General features: G+C 41.2%; 1 non-coding gene across 1 annotated transcript; it reads right to left on the bottom strand.

Annotated features, from left to right (window-relative positions):
- Window positions 1–730: 730 nt before the first annotated feature.
- LOC136141577 (U6 spliceosomal RNA) lies at window positions 731–837 on the bottom strand. Its single transcript, XR_010657751.1, has one exon. It is a non-coding gene; the product is annotated as a U6 spliceosomal RNA (small nuclear RNA).
- Window positions 838–13,496: the final 12,659 nt, after the last annotated feature.

The raw sequence follows: 13,496 nt of genomic DNA, 5'->3' as shown, positions 1-13,496 counted from the left end.
ACCTCATTTTTTTTACTTAAATGTACTAAAAAAGAATCTTTTTATTACTATCATACTTGAAAACCTAGCACCATTTGTCTTTAGAAGGAAAGTGCAAAAATAAATTGAGGAAAAACTAAACAAATATTAAGTTCTAGAAAAACATAGTTGCTTGTCAAAGGCTTTATTGAAAGAGGAGGGGGCATTAGACATTTTTGAGATGTATTTTAGGCATTTTAAACCAAAGTAAGAGGTTTTAAAAAATTTTTTTATTAGAGTATAGTTGATTTACAATGTTGTGTTAGTTTCAGGTGTAGAGCAAAGTGAATCAGTCATATATATACCTATAACCACTTTTTTAGATTCTTTTCCCATAAAAGTCATTACAGAGTATTGAGTAGAGTTCCCTCTGCTATACAGTAGGTCCTTATTAGTTATCTATTTTCTATATAGTAGTGTGTATATGTCAATCCCAATCTCCCAAGTTATCCCTCCCACCCCTTACCCCCTGGTAACCATAGTTTGTTTTCTACATCTGTAACTCTATTTCTGTTTTGTAGCTAAGATCATTTGTACCCTTTTTTTAGATTCCACATATAAGTGATATCGTATGATATTTGTCTTTCTCTGTCTGACTTACTTCACTCAGTATGATAATCTCTGTGTCCATCTATGTTGCTGCAGATGGCATTATTTCACTCTTTATTTACGGCTGAGTAATATTCCATTGTATATACATACCACATCTTCTAAAAATATGAAACACTTCACAAGTTTGCATGTCATCCTTGTGCAGGGGCCATGCTAATCTTCTCTGTATCGTTCCAATTTTATTATATGTGCTGCTGAAGCAAGCACCAAAGTAAGTTTTTAATGTATTTAACTATTCTGAACAATTCTGAGCAATGAATAACACCCCACCATGTGATTCAATGTTATTAAATGGGTCACCTGGACCACATGGATGACAGGTGATATGAGTCCCACACTTTGGTGAAACACTGACCTCAGCCATGGATAAAGAGTGTTGCATTCTGACCTATAAGGGAAAAGAATCTGAATCGCTGTGCTGTATACCTGAAACTTACCTGATGTTGTAAATCAACTATACTTCAATTAAAATTTTAAAAATAAATAAATAAATAAGGAACAACCCAAAACATCAAAAAAAAAGTATTACATTCTGACAGACATATTTAGCATTCAAAGCTTCAATTCAGGGTGAATAAACGAAACTGCTTATCATTCCCATTAATATATAGACTGCATATCATGAAATAGCGATCCCCTTAATAAGGAAGGGAGGTAAAATGACACTACCTTATTTCATCCTTACAGTAACTTTATATAAACCACTATCTCAAAAAAAAAAAAAAGGGCTTCCCTGGTGGCGCAGTGGTTGAGAGTCCGCCTGCCGATGCAGGGGACACGGGTTCGTGCCCCGGTCTGGGAAGATCCCACATGTCGCGGAGCGGCTGGGCCCGTGAGCCATGGCCGCTGAGCCTGCGCGTCCGGAGCCTGTCCTCCGCAACAGGAGAGGCCACAACAGTGAGAGGCCCGCGTAACGCATTAAAAAAAAAAAAAAAAAAAAAAAAAACCCCACCTCTATCTCAAATCTCTACTTACAGGTGAGGTAATTGGAAATTAGGAAAATATTTTTTCCTGGGTCACGTTTTTAGTTGGTGAGGATCTCAAGCTTGGACCTAAAATTTTCTGCCTTCAGAGACTGCCATTTTTATTATTATTAGTGTTGCTGTTATTATCATTATTATTAAGTCTACGACAAGAAGGGACATGAAAAAGCACAAGACTTCAGAAGCTCTTCCTTGTGGTACTTCACTAGTTCTCAAACTTGGTGGGCAGGTAGTTTATGAATGCTGATATAGATCTTCCCCTTTTTTCTACACTGGAGGAAAACGTGGCCAAAAAAGAAGTGACCGATGAAAGGTTGTAAGAGCAAATATGAATTAAAAATAAGAGGCTCAGTTCTTCCTGTCGAAAATAAGGGAAGAGGCTTCACCTGCTTCTTCTTTCAGCATCTACTTTAGAAAATTTGTTGGCTCTATCTCTGTTTCTTTGAAATGCATATAAATCTTACTAAAAGCTAAATCAGCCTCTTACCACTTTTATGACCCAGGAGTGTCTTTCTCAAGGACCTAGGAACCATCTCTTTGAAATGTCATCATTAAGGAAGACAGCACCTGTATCTCGCATTTTCTGTGAGAGGGTCAGAGCCTGATTTGGCAGGTGCCTTGTTCCAAAATGACCTACTGTCATTTGATTTTTCCTTTGAATAAATCATACTAGCTAACACATATGATCACTCCAATTACCAAATGAATTTCGGATAGCCTATGTGGGACAAATGGTGCTGTCAAGCCTGCTGTTTGAGGATGAGTCATTGTTTATCCGTTTTCGGTCTGTTCTTTAGTGGAGTGCCTGCACTGTGCATCACATTCTAGTTTAATGCTTATTCAGTAATAAATCTGTCTTCTTCCTCTTCTACTTTTTGCAGAGAGGTTTTGTGGGTTGGCAGAAGATCTTGTTTTACTAATCTTTCCCCAGCATGGTCACACAATGAACCAGGACTGAGTGAGTTAGAAAAGGAAACACCTGATTCCTGGCTGGATACTCTTTCTATTGGCCCCGATTCCTCCTAACAGTGAAGGGGAGCAAAACATACCACCTCAAAATATGCCTCTTTGGCATACTGATTATTTTCAGCTGGTTATTTTTAAGAAAGAGCAGACATAGTGAAACTGAGCAGGACCGAGTGGGACTCCTGGGCACAGAAGCATTTCTGTATCCCTCGTTTCTTGTTTGTACAGAATGGGCTTCAGCTTCCATGTCCTTCCCTGAGTTCCAAGGGGCAGGTTCAAACAGTTGCTAATTACGGGAGGGAGGGGATGCAGAGACAAGGGAGGAACAGTCAAGAAACAATAGTGCAGCCTTGAGACAGGATCCTGGTCCTGCCTCAAGGGATACACATAACAATATCTTTGAACTCTTCTACAGAACTAATACCCCCAACAAGTGGAAGATGTTAACTAGCTGATGAAGCATTCTTCATTCCAGGGAAGGTCACAGTTTGATGACCTTGAGAACCACAGAAGCTCTTCAAGAGACCACCTGAGGCCAGATTAAAGGAGTGCAGGCCCTGAACACACCCTGATGCTTAACAACCCCACCCTTGAACCAATGCTATAAAACTCCTCACCAAATCCTCCCGGGTTGAGACACACAGTTTTTGAGGGCACAAGCCCACTGTGTCCCCCTTTGCCTGGCAAAGCAATAAAGCTATTCTTTTCTACTTCACCCAAAACTCTGTCTTTGAGATTTGCTATGGCACCAGTGCAAAGAAGCCGAGTTTTGGCATCCATAGAAGATGCTCTGAAAGCTTATCCTTTCATAAGAGACGTTGACATTTATAAGGGACATCTCTATTTGTAAAAGTTACAGACTCCTCTCTGTACCAAGAAGAGAAGGCTGACTCTAAAGCTCCAGAAACTCTTATCAGTGGAGAAGGCAATGACTTAAATCTGCACAACTTCACCTTTGTTTACTGTGCTTTTCCTGGTCCCCTCCAATAAGTGGCCTCCCCCTCCCCCAACATCTTTTGTCTTTAGCTGGAGATGGTATTTAAGGCAGTGACTTGGGCCATTTAGAGGAGTTACTTAGTTTATCTCCCATGTATACAGGAGGTATACATGTTATTAAACTTCTCCTTGTTTTTCTCCTGTTAATCTGTCTTTTATTACAGGGGGTGTCTCAGCCAGGAACTTCAAGGGTAGAGGAAAAATGATCCTTCCTGCCCCACAAATGCATACTGTTTTATGTTTGCTACTGTTAACTGTGTAAGTCTTCTCCCTCAAGTGAGTCTGTAAGTTCCTTGAGAGCAGAACGTGTGACTAAAACACTTTCTGTTATTTTCCCAATGACTAATAATGTGCCAGGGATGTGGCAGAGTCTCAACAAATGCAAGTTGAATCACTGAACTTCAAAGAATTAAGTCAAATGGACTGTGATCTTTACTCACTACCAGACTGTAAAAACAAGCTCAAATGGAGTTGCTTATGCTAAGCTCCACACTAGTTAGGTAACGTCCTAGGTAAGCACTAGTTAGGTAACGTCCTGATAGACCCCTACTACCCCCCAAAGGAAACTGACCTTGTGATAACCAGCGTTTTTTGTCTAGTGTAACTTCCTTGTTCCCGTTCCCTTCTGCCTATAAAAGTCTTTCATTTCATACAGCTCCCCGGAGCTCCTTTCTATCTGCTAGACGGGATGCTACCTGACTCAAGAATCATTACATAAAGCCAATAAGATTTTTAAATGTATTCAGTTGAATTTTTTTTAAACAGTTTAGTGGCATTGATGGGATCTGGAGACTTCTGACAGCTTTAAGGACAAGAAGAAATGCAGGCATTGGTACCTGTGAACCTTTTTGAGCTCTGTTTCTTTTTTTTTTTTTTGCTGTCTCCAAGGGCCGTGGGTAAGTTCCTCTTAGAACTAAGCTCTGCTGTCTGTGTGTTGAGCTCCTGATCGAACTGGCATTGCAGTCCACGGTTAGGGAGTCAGTCTAGACCGACAGGTGGCTCTAACTCAGCATGAGTCCTTAGCCACTGGTTAGTGTGTGATCCTGGCCCAGGGCTTCAGCTGGCAGACAGTTCCAGCCAGAACCTGAGTCCCCAGCCTTTGGTTGGCCCACAGTCCCCATTTGCTGGGTTCTGCTCGTTTAGTCCGTAGTTCCACTTTGGAAACTACTGGTTGTGAGCACGTAAGGCCTTCTCTTGGCCAGTCCGCAAGACCATCTCCTGGGCTGCTGCTGGTGTGCACAGCTCTGTTTCCTTGTTAACTGTTGATTCCTATGGATGCGTACATGAGGTAAAGGAATAATAAATCTATTGTCAGTGGGAATCTTGGAAGCCAAAGCCACAAAACTGGTGGGCATGGATCGAGCACATAAAAACTATTATAGCACCTGCCACCAAACTCTAAGGCGCCTGTGCTAGAATAAGCCGGTCATGGAATAGGTTGGATTGACAGTAAGTTGCTGGCCAACCTCATGAAAATTTCCATGCCACGAGGCACAGTGTAAAACACCACACAATCACCAACCCAGTGGCACATTTCTCTTGGGTACTAATTTGTCTTAGGAGAGACTTAATAAGTCTTAGCTAAAGAAACAGGGTCCTCAAGTTTCAAAGAATTCAGCATGCCAGTGTCTGGCACAACTGCATTCTTTTATATCTAAGAACTGTGGTCCTGGAAGCTGTAGATATTTATCAAAATGGCAGAATCTTACTGAGACAACCTAGGATTATAATTACTGTTATAGGGAATGTTCTCACTAGACAAGAACTTTCATCTAAAAAGGACACTTGAAAGGAATGGCTGCCAAATCAAACAAACAGTATGGGATACCTACTTCATCTGGCGTGCAGAAAGCTCCAAAAGCCTTCAGTACTCCAAAGTAGCTTCACTGGAAGATTCACTGCAAAAGGCTAAAAAAAACTAAAGACACAAGAGGTACCTACAACAAAAGACTCAGACTTACATGACTCCTGCTACACTCCTCTATCCTCCTTTACCTGAATATTCAGAGTCTATGAATCCTCTATCTGAATTGCTTTTCCACTTTGAAGAAACTACAAGACCATAAACAAACGTCCAAGTCAGTGGCCTAACTAAGTGGCCGAGTTAGTGGCCTAACAGACAAGCCCATATCTACCCTCCCATATGAGCTGCTCAGTTTATGGGACTCCAAGGGATTCCCTGGTAAACTGTTACCAGAGGGGAAAATAAAATTAAAATTAATGGAAAACCTTGCCAAATTCTGGAAGGTATCAGAGCTATAGTCTACTTTAAACCCCACTAAGCTAAATGTATGCAAAGGAAAAACAAACAAACAACAACAAATATTCCAAAGACAAAGCTCTAAATCTATAACATGGCAATCTTTTGATTTCCATCATAGGTGAAGATCCTCTCGCTGATATAAAGAAGCAACTTAAAGATAAGTAGTTAGAATGGGAAGGACGGGGAGCTTTTGAACTCATCCAGGTTGCAACCCAATTCTTTGAGGAATTAAAAACAACCCTCCTTGTCTTACAAACTGAGTCTTTACAATAACAGAAATGCAGCTCTGAAAGCAATTCAATGCCCACCTATCCTGTTACCAAACCTCCCCTATTCATCTCAAAGTCTTGGAGATATTGTAAAATTCTGGCCTTAGGGGGGAAAAGTCCTTCTCGGAGGAACAGGCTTCTTTCTCTGTGCCTTTGAGTTGTAAATGTTCTACCAAGTTTCTCCAAGCACTCTTATCTAGGCCATCTCTTTGAAATGCAAACTTCAGGAAGGTAATTCTTATCAGAAGGGTAAAAAAGAGGGGGAAGGCTATTTGGAAATTAAGCAAGTGAAAAATCTTAAGTTTCTGTTCCATATATATCAGTAAAAAGCTTTAGCCATCTGAGCAGAAAATTCATTCCCTCTGCCAGAAACAATTTAGAACCAACTTTTTTTTTTTTTATAAACTAGTGGTTTTTGCATTATTGTACCTGTCTCATGGCTAAAATTTTAAAACAAAAGCTGTAAGATATCTGTTTTTATTTGTCTGTGTGTTTATGTATGTTATAAAATCTGTGATTTTTTTGTACCTCTGTATGGTATTACTAAAATTAATTTGTGAAGAGCTCCATTTAATTGGCTGAAAGACAAACAAGCATTTATAAAAGAAATCAAGTATACCCTCAGAAATATAGAAACTAAGCCAAATGTTTTAGAAGTTCACATGATCTAGGATAATCTTCAGTAAATAAAAGCTAGTTTGTTGATTGAATTAAAACATGCATGTCTAGAATTATCAGCATTAAATATAATACTTTTATTCTACCTAGGTTTACTAAAAGTCAAATAAGTGGAACTGAAATGGAGCAAAACACTGTGAGGCCCTCCCTGGTACAAATCTTTTCTATGTGCCCTGTTTCTTATTTGCAGAGGGCTTATTTGCAAAGGGCTTCAGCCTCCTTGTCCTTCCCCGAGTTCCAAAGGGCAGATTCAAACAGTTGCTAATCAGGGATGTGAGGGAGTGCAGAAACAAGGGAAGAGCAGTCAAGAAACAACAGTGCAGGGCTTCCCTGGTGGAACAGTGGTTGAGAGTCCACCTGCCGATGCAAGGGACACGGGTTCGTGCCCCAGTCCGGGAGGATCCCACATGCCGCGGAGCGGCTGGGCCTGTGAGCCATGGCCGCTGAGCCTGCGCGTCTGGAGCCTGTGCTCCGCAACGGGAGAGGCCCGAGTACCGCAAAAAAAAAAAAAAAGTAAAAAATAATAATTTTTTAAAAAGTAAAAAATAATAATAAAAAAAGTTTTAAAAAAAACGGAACAACTGTGTATGAAAAGTAGATAAGGAAAGTAAAATGACTGATTGTTCCAGAATGAGAAAGAGGAAGAAAACCTTAAAGGAATTAGGAAACCTTCGCAGAGGCAGTGACATCTCAGCTGAGATCTAAACAACTATAGAGGACAATGAGGTAAGAAATGGGGAGAACGTCGTCCACTCAGAGCCAAAAATATACACAGAGGATGGAGAGTGTTGAGCAACTAACAAGGTAAATCCATGCTGTAAGGTTTAGAATGTAAAGGGGAAGAGAAAATGGGGAGAAATGAGCATGGAGAATTAAGCAGAGGCCCTTGTGAACCACTGGAAACCAGGTAAAACCACATTTAAAAACTCCATCTCAGAATCAAAGAGTATTCTGAATTTTAGCATTCATCGGTCATTCCTGACAGCAACCTAAGATTGCATAATTGCATAATCACAGGATATTGCCTGTAATTATAACCATGGTGCAACTTCTCTCTGAAGTTAAAAAAATAATAATAATAGGGCTGGGCTTCCCTAGTGGTGCAGTGATTAAGAATCCACCTGCCAATGCAGGGGACACGGGTTCGAGCCCTGGTCCAGGAAGAGTACACATGCTGCAGAACAGCTAAGCCTCTGCACCACAACTACTGAGCCTGTGCTCGAGAGCTTGTGAGCCACGACTACTGAGCCCACGTGCCACAACTACTGAAGCCTGTGCGCCACTACTACTGAGCCCGCGTGCCACAACTACTGAAGCCCACGTGTGTAGAGCCCGTGCTCCACAAGAGAAGCCACCGCAATGAGAAGCCCACGCACCGCAAAGAAGAGTAGCCCCCGCTCACAACTAGAGAAAGCCCGCACGCAACAACGAAGACCCAAGGCAGCCAAAAATAAATAACTAAATATGTTTTTTAAAATAAAAATAATAGGGTTTATGGGGAAAAAAAGTTTCCCCCTATCTACACAACCTTGTTGCCGGAATACTAACAAAAATAAATTTCTTCTGAGGAGATAAGTTTTTAACGTCAAACCAGGCAGGCAGTCAGGCGAATGCTGCCACGGTAAAAGGCAACAGTTGTTTGGAAATGCTGCAAACCCTCTGCTGAGAGCGGGGATGGCACATGCTGACACCACGCAGGTGAAATGCTGTCTCTCAGGTGTCCCAAGGGGCAGTGCAAGATGCCACGGGCAAGGGCTGCACAGGGCTGACTTTGGCAAGAGTCATCCAAACCTAAACTGAAAAGATGCAAGGGACGATACTCCTTTCTTCTCTGCTCTTTCTTATCGTTTCTACGTGATACCTGGAATCCCTGTAGCCATCACGCAACACAGGAAGGGAGGCTGTGTGGAAAAGCACAAGACAGAGGAGAGACACGGGAAGCACCAAGGTCCTCGAAGACGTCAGTGAGGGCGTCACCACCCAGCCTGAAGGCGGCCACCCCTCCGACGATCATTACGGCAGAAAACAACCTTCTCACTGCATTGGGCGTTACTGTAGTGAGAATACTGTCTTACCTGCAGCCCAAATCATCCCAACTGACAAAGGAAACCCACGATAATCTTAGTGAATGGAGTTGCAGAGAAGCAGCCCAGAGGGCCGTGTGCCAATACCTGTTCCAGGCCACTGAGAAATTATCTGATTACATGTGTCACATGTGCTTCTAACCTCTGCAAGTCAGAGATGGAGATATAGACAGAGACAAACAGACAGACACAGACACACATGCACAGAGCTACCACGATGTCTTGAGTGAGAATAAATATATGATCAACATAGGTGAAACCCAGTAGTAAAACAGAATTCCTCTTCTCTAATTTTAAAAAATATTTATAAATAAGTAAATATGTATGAAGTGTGTATTAAATTCTACTTAAACGGTATACCTTACCCATGTCCTTAGTGTTTCAATGTCAGGTTTTACGGAATATGAGGAAAGGTCACAAACCATTCACACCTTATTACAGTATGGAGAAAATCCCATCCCTGTACGCTACACACCAAAGTGTGACCGCAGTTCTTGTCGTTTGGAAAGATCACATCGTAATCTGTGCTGCTGTAACTGCATCCCTTCTCTGTGGGGCAAAGAGCGGCAGATGAACCCAAGCCTATCTGTGTGAATTAGCAAGTAAAGCAGGTTCTCTGGTTTCAGAGACATCAGAGATGAGGCCTATGTATTTCACAATCCTCCTTTCCTCCTTCTAGGTCCTAAATATTACATATATATGTAATGATTTAGGGAAATGGAATAGCTGTAGATATTATACTGGAAAAGAGTATAATCTTTAAAGTACAGAGTTTTCTTTCAAGTAGTTGTTTTTGTTTTGGATGACAGGAAGAATAAAAACAACAGGATGGAGTAAGGTAAAGGTTTTTTGCTGAGAATCTGATGAAAGCCAGAAAAGAGCACAGCTCTCATTTCCACCATCCATTCCCTGAAAGTGCCAACAGTGAACTGGCCAATTATTTTGGAGGCAATAATGTCAGTTAGATGATACAAGTCCAAGAAGAGAAAGAATACAACATGGTTTTTGTTCTATAAAATTAATTGTCACGCTATCACTACAAATAGTAACTCTGGAGCACCCACCCCGCTGGGGAAGATATTTTTTGCAAAGAACTTTCTTTTCTACGGATTTTAGGGATTATGTAGTACAACCATCCTTTAATTTTCCTATATACTCTACAGTGTATTCTCTAAATGGTTATTTACCTTACCTTACACCAAACAAAAGGAATTACAAGAGTGAAAAGAAAACCTGCTGTCTCTAAGCCTGGCTTCTAAAAAGAATCTCATCAAACAGTGATGACTCATGCTGTATTTTCAGATATGACTGCTCTTTGATGGAAATGTTAACTTTTACTTCTATACCAGTGGCATTGTTAATAATTCTAGTACTGACACGATACTTAAATCTCAAGTGATGACAGATCACACTCGGGTTGAGCTTACCAGATGGCTCCCCAAGAGTTTGAAATTACAAAAAAAAGGAAAAATAATAGTGACTAATCCTCGCATAGTGTTTTAAATTTACAAACCATTTTCTCGAGCAATTGACTCATCAAGGAAACCTAATTAAAAGAAGACAGTGCAGCCCAGATAGGAAGATTTCTTAGTGGTCAAGTTGTAATTCAAATGCTGTGTTTAGAACTCAAGTACTGGAAATTCCCTGGTGGTCCAGTGGTTAGGACTCGGTGCTTTCACTGCTGTGGGCCCAGGGTTCAATCCCTGGTCAGGGAACTAAGATCCCACAAGCCACACGGTGTGGCCAAAAAAAAAAAAAAAAAAGAACTCAAGCACTGGCCACTTCCCAGGGCAAACTCCTGGTTGTCATGGCACGGACATTGGAATGTCACCTAAAATAAATGTTTCCATTGTATAACTTCTCAAAGACAAACCATAAGATTAAATTACATTCAACTTCAGAAACAAGCTAAGCGATTTATTGTTTCTTCTCTGAATTGTGCTTTCATGTATGATTTCTAATTGCTTGGGTGGGAAATGGTGGGATTTGAAGAACCCAGAGGAAAATGGGCTTCTTGGTAACTTAAGTGAAAAAAACCTTAGTTACCGCCCCCGCTATGGACTCCCAGGGCAGGGGGCTGAGTTAGAAAAACAGCTGTTCTCTTCATACCTTGATTTGGTTGGTTTGCTTATGTATTTATTTGCTGCTTAAATCTGCAGCAAATAAATACATAGGCAATACATACTATTACCTGCTGAACCTGTGACCACTAAAACGAGGGTTCTGATCACCCTGTTATATGTGAAAGTTCTTTGTAAACAAAACCTGCCTTTAAAAGCAAATGGTGATCCAACATGGCCAGGTTGAGTTAGTGCCTTGAAAATCTCAGTCATTTGGTGCTGGGGTGTCCCAAAGAATTATATTTACCTCAGACAATTGTGGTTTTCATTGGGTTATTTGTGCTAGCTTTGGTAGGAATGAAACTGAGCCGGACCCTGTGGGGCTCCTAGGCATAAAAGTCTTTGTGTGTCCCCCATTTCTTATTTTCAGGGAATGGGCTTCAGCCTCCATGACCTTCCCTGAATTTCAAAGGTCAGGTTCAAACAGTTGGTAATCAGGGAAGTGAGAGGATGAGGAGACAAGGGAGGAACAGTCAAGAAACAATAGTGCAGCCTTGAGGCAGGGTCCTGGTTCCCCCTGAAGGGATATAAATAATATCTTTGAGCTGTTTTTCAGATACTGAAAGGCCCACCAGCTGGGAGGATTAAACTGTATGCTACCCACAAGCATGTAGACCACAGACCAATTGGAACCAGAAGGTTGATGATGCTGACTTCCACTTACCTCACCACTGACCAATCAGAAGAATGTGCACGAGCTGATCAACCCTCCTCTTTGAACCATTACTACAAAACTCCTCACTACCACCTCCAGGTTGGGACACACAGTTTTGAGGGCATTAGCCCACTGTGGCCCCCTTTGCCTGGCAAAGCAATAAAGCTATTCTTTTCTACTTAACCAAAAACTCTGTTTCCAAGATTCAATTCAGTATCGGGGTACGGAGCTGAATTTCGGCTACAGGAAGGGGTGAGAAATTACGTATATTTATTGTATCTTTACTTGAACGACAGTAGCACACTAAATACACATTTAAGTATTTTTAAATGTTTGATGAAATTTGTAATCCAAAAGAATTTAGGATACTAAAGTATTGGGTGGGCCAAAAGTTTCATTTGGTTTTTTCCGTAAGATGGCTCTAGTAGCACTTAGCTGTCTTTAACTTCATTTGAAACAATTTTGTTAGAGTGTATGTGACGGCCATCATATCAGCATGCATTTAAAAAAGACATCAGGGCTTCCCTGGTGATGCAGTGGTTGGGAGTCCGCCTGCCGATGCAGGGGACACGGGTTCATGCGCTGGTCCGGGAAGATCCCACATGCCGCGGAGCGGCTGGGCCCGTGAGCCATGGCCGCTGAGCCTGTGCGTCCGGAGCCTGTGCTCCGCAGCGGGAGAGGCCACAACAGTGAGAGGCCCGCGTACCGCAAAAAAAAAAAAAAGACATCAAAATTGGTTTAATTTTTGTGTAGACATTTTAATATTGAAGATGGAAGGAAAAAAAGCAACATTTTCGGCATATTATGCTTTATTATTGGAAGAAAGGTAAAAAAGCAACTGAAACACACAAAAAGATTTGTGCAGTGTATGGAGAAGGTACTGTAACTGATCAAATGTGTCAAAAGTGGTTTGCAAAGTTTCGTGCTTGAGATTTCTCACTGGACGATGTTCCACAGTCAGGTAGACAGACCACCTGAAGTTGATAGCGATCAAAACAATAATTGAAAACAATCAACATTATACCACGTGGGAGATAGCTGATATACTCAAAATATCCAAATCGAGCGTTGAAAATCAGTTGCACCAGCTTGGTTATGTTCATCGCTTTGATGTTTGAGTTCCACATAAGTTAAGCGAAAAAAACCTTCTTGACCATTACTTCCACATGAGATTCTCTACTGAAATGTAATGAAAACGTTCCGTTTTTAAAACAAATTGTGACAGGCGATGAAAAGTGGATACTATACAACAATGTGGAATGGAAGAGATCGTGGGGCAAGCGAAATGAACCACCGCCAACCACACCAAAGCCTGGTGTTCATCCAAAGAAGATGATGTTGTGTATATGGTGGGATTGGAAGAGAGTCCTTTATTATGAGCTCCTTCCAGAAAACCAAATGATTCATTCCAACAAGTACTGCTCCCAACTAGACCAACTGAAATCGGAACTCAACGATAAGCGTCCAGAATTAGTCAACAGAAAATGCACGATCTTCCATCAGGATAACGCAAGACCACATGTTTCTTTGGTGACAAGGTAAAAACCGTTGCACTTTGGCTGGGAAGTTCTGCTTCATCTGTCGTATTCACCGGACATTGCACCTTCGCATTTCCATCTATTTCGGTCTTTACAAAATTCTCTTAATGGAAAATATTTCCATTCCCTGGAAGACAGTAGAAGGTACCTGGAACAGTTCTTTGCTCAGAAAGATAAAAAGTTCTGGGAAGATGGAATTATGAAGTTGCCTGAAAAATGGCAGAAGGTAGTGGAACAAAAGTTCCATAAAGTTCTTGGTGAAAATGAAAAATGTGTCTTTTATTTTTACTTAAAAAACCCAAGGCACTTTTTGG

This window comes from Phocoena phocoena, chromosome 20, assembly GCF_963924675.1.
Source record: "Phocoena phocoena chromosome 20, mPhoPho1.1, whole genome shotgun sequence".
NCBI lineage: Eukaryota > Metazoa > Chordata > Mammalia > Artiodactyla > Phocoenidae > Phocoena > Phocoena phocoena.
This window is presented reverse-complemented; position numbering and strand designations above follow the sequence as displayed.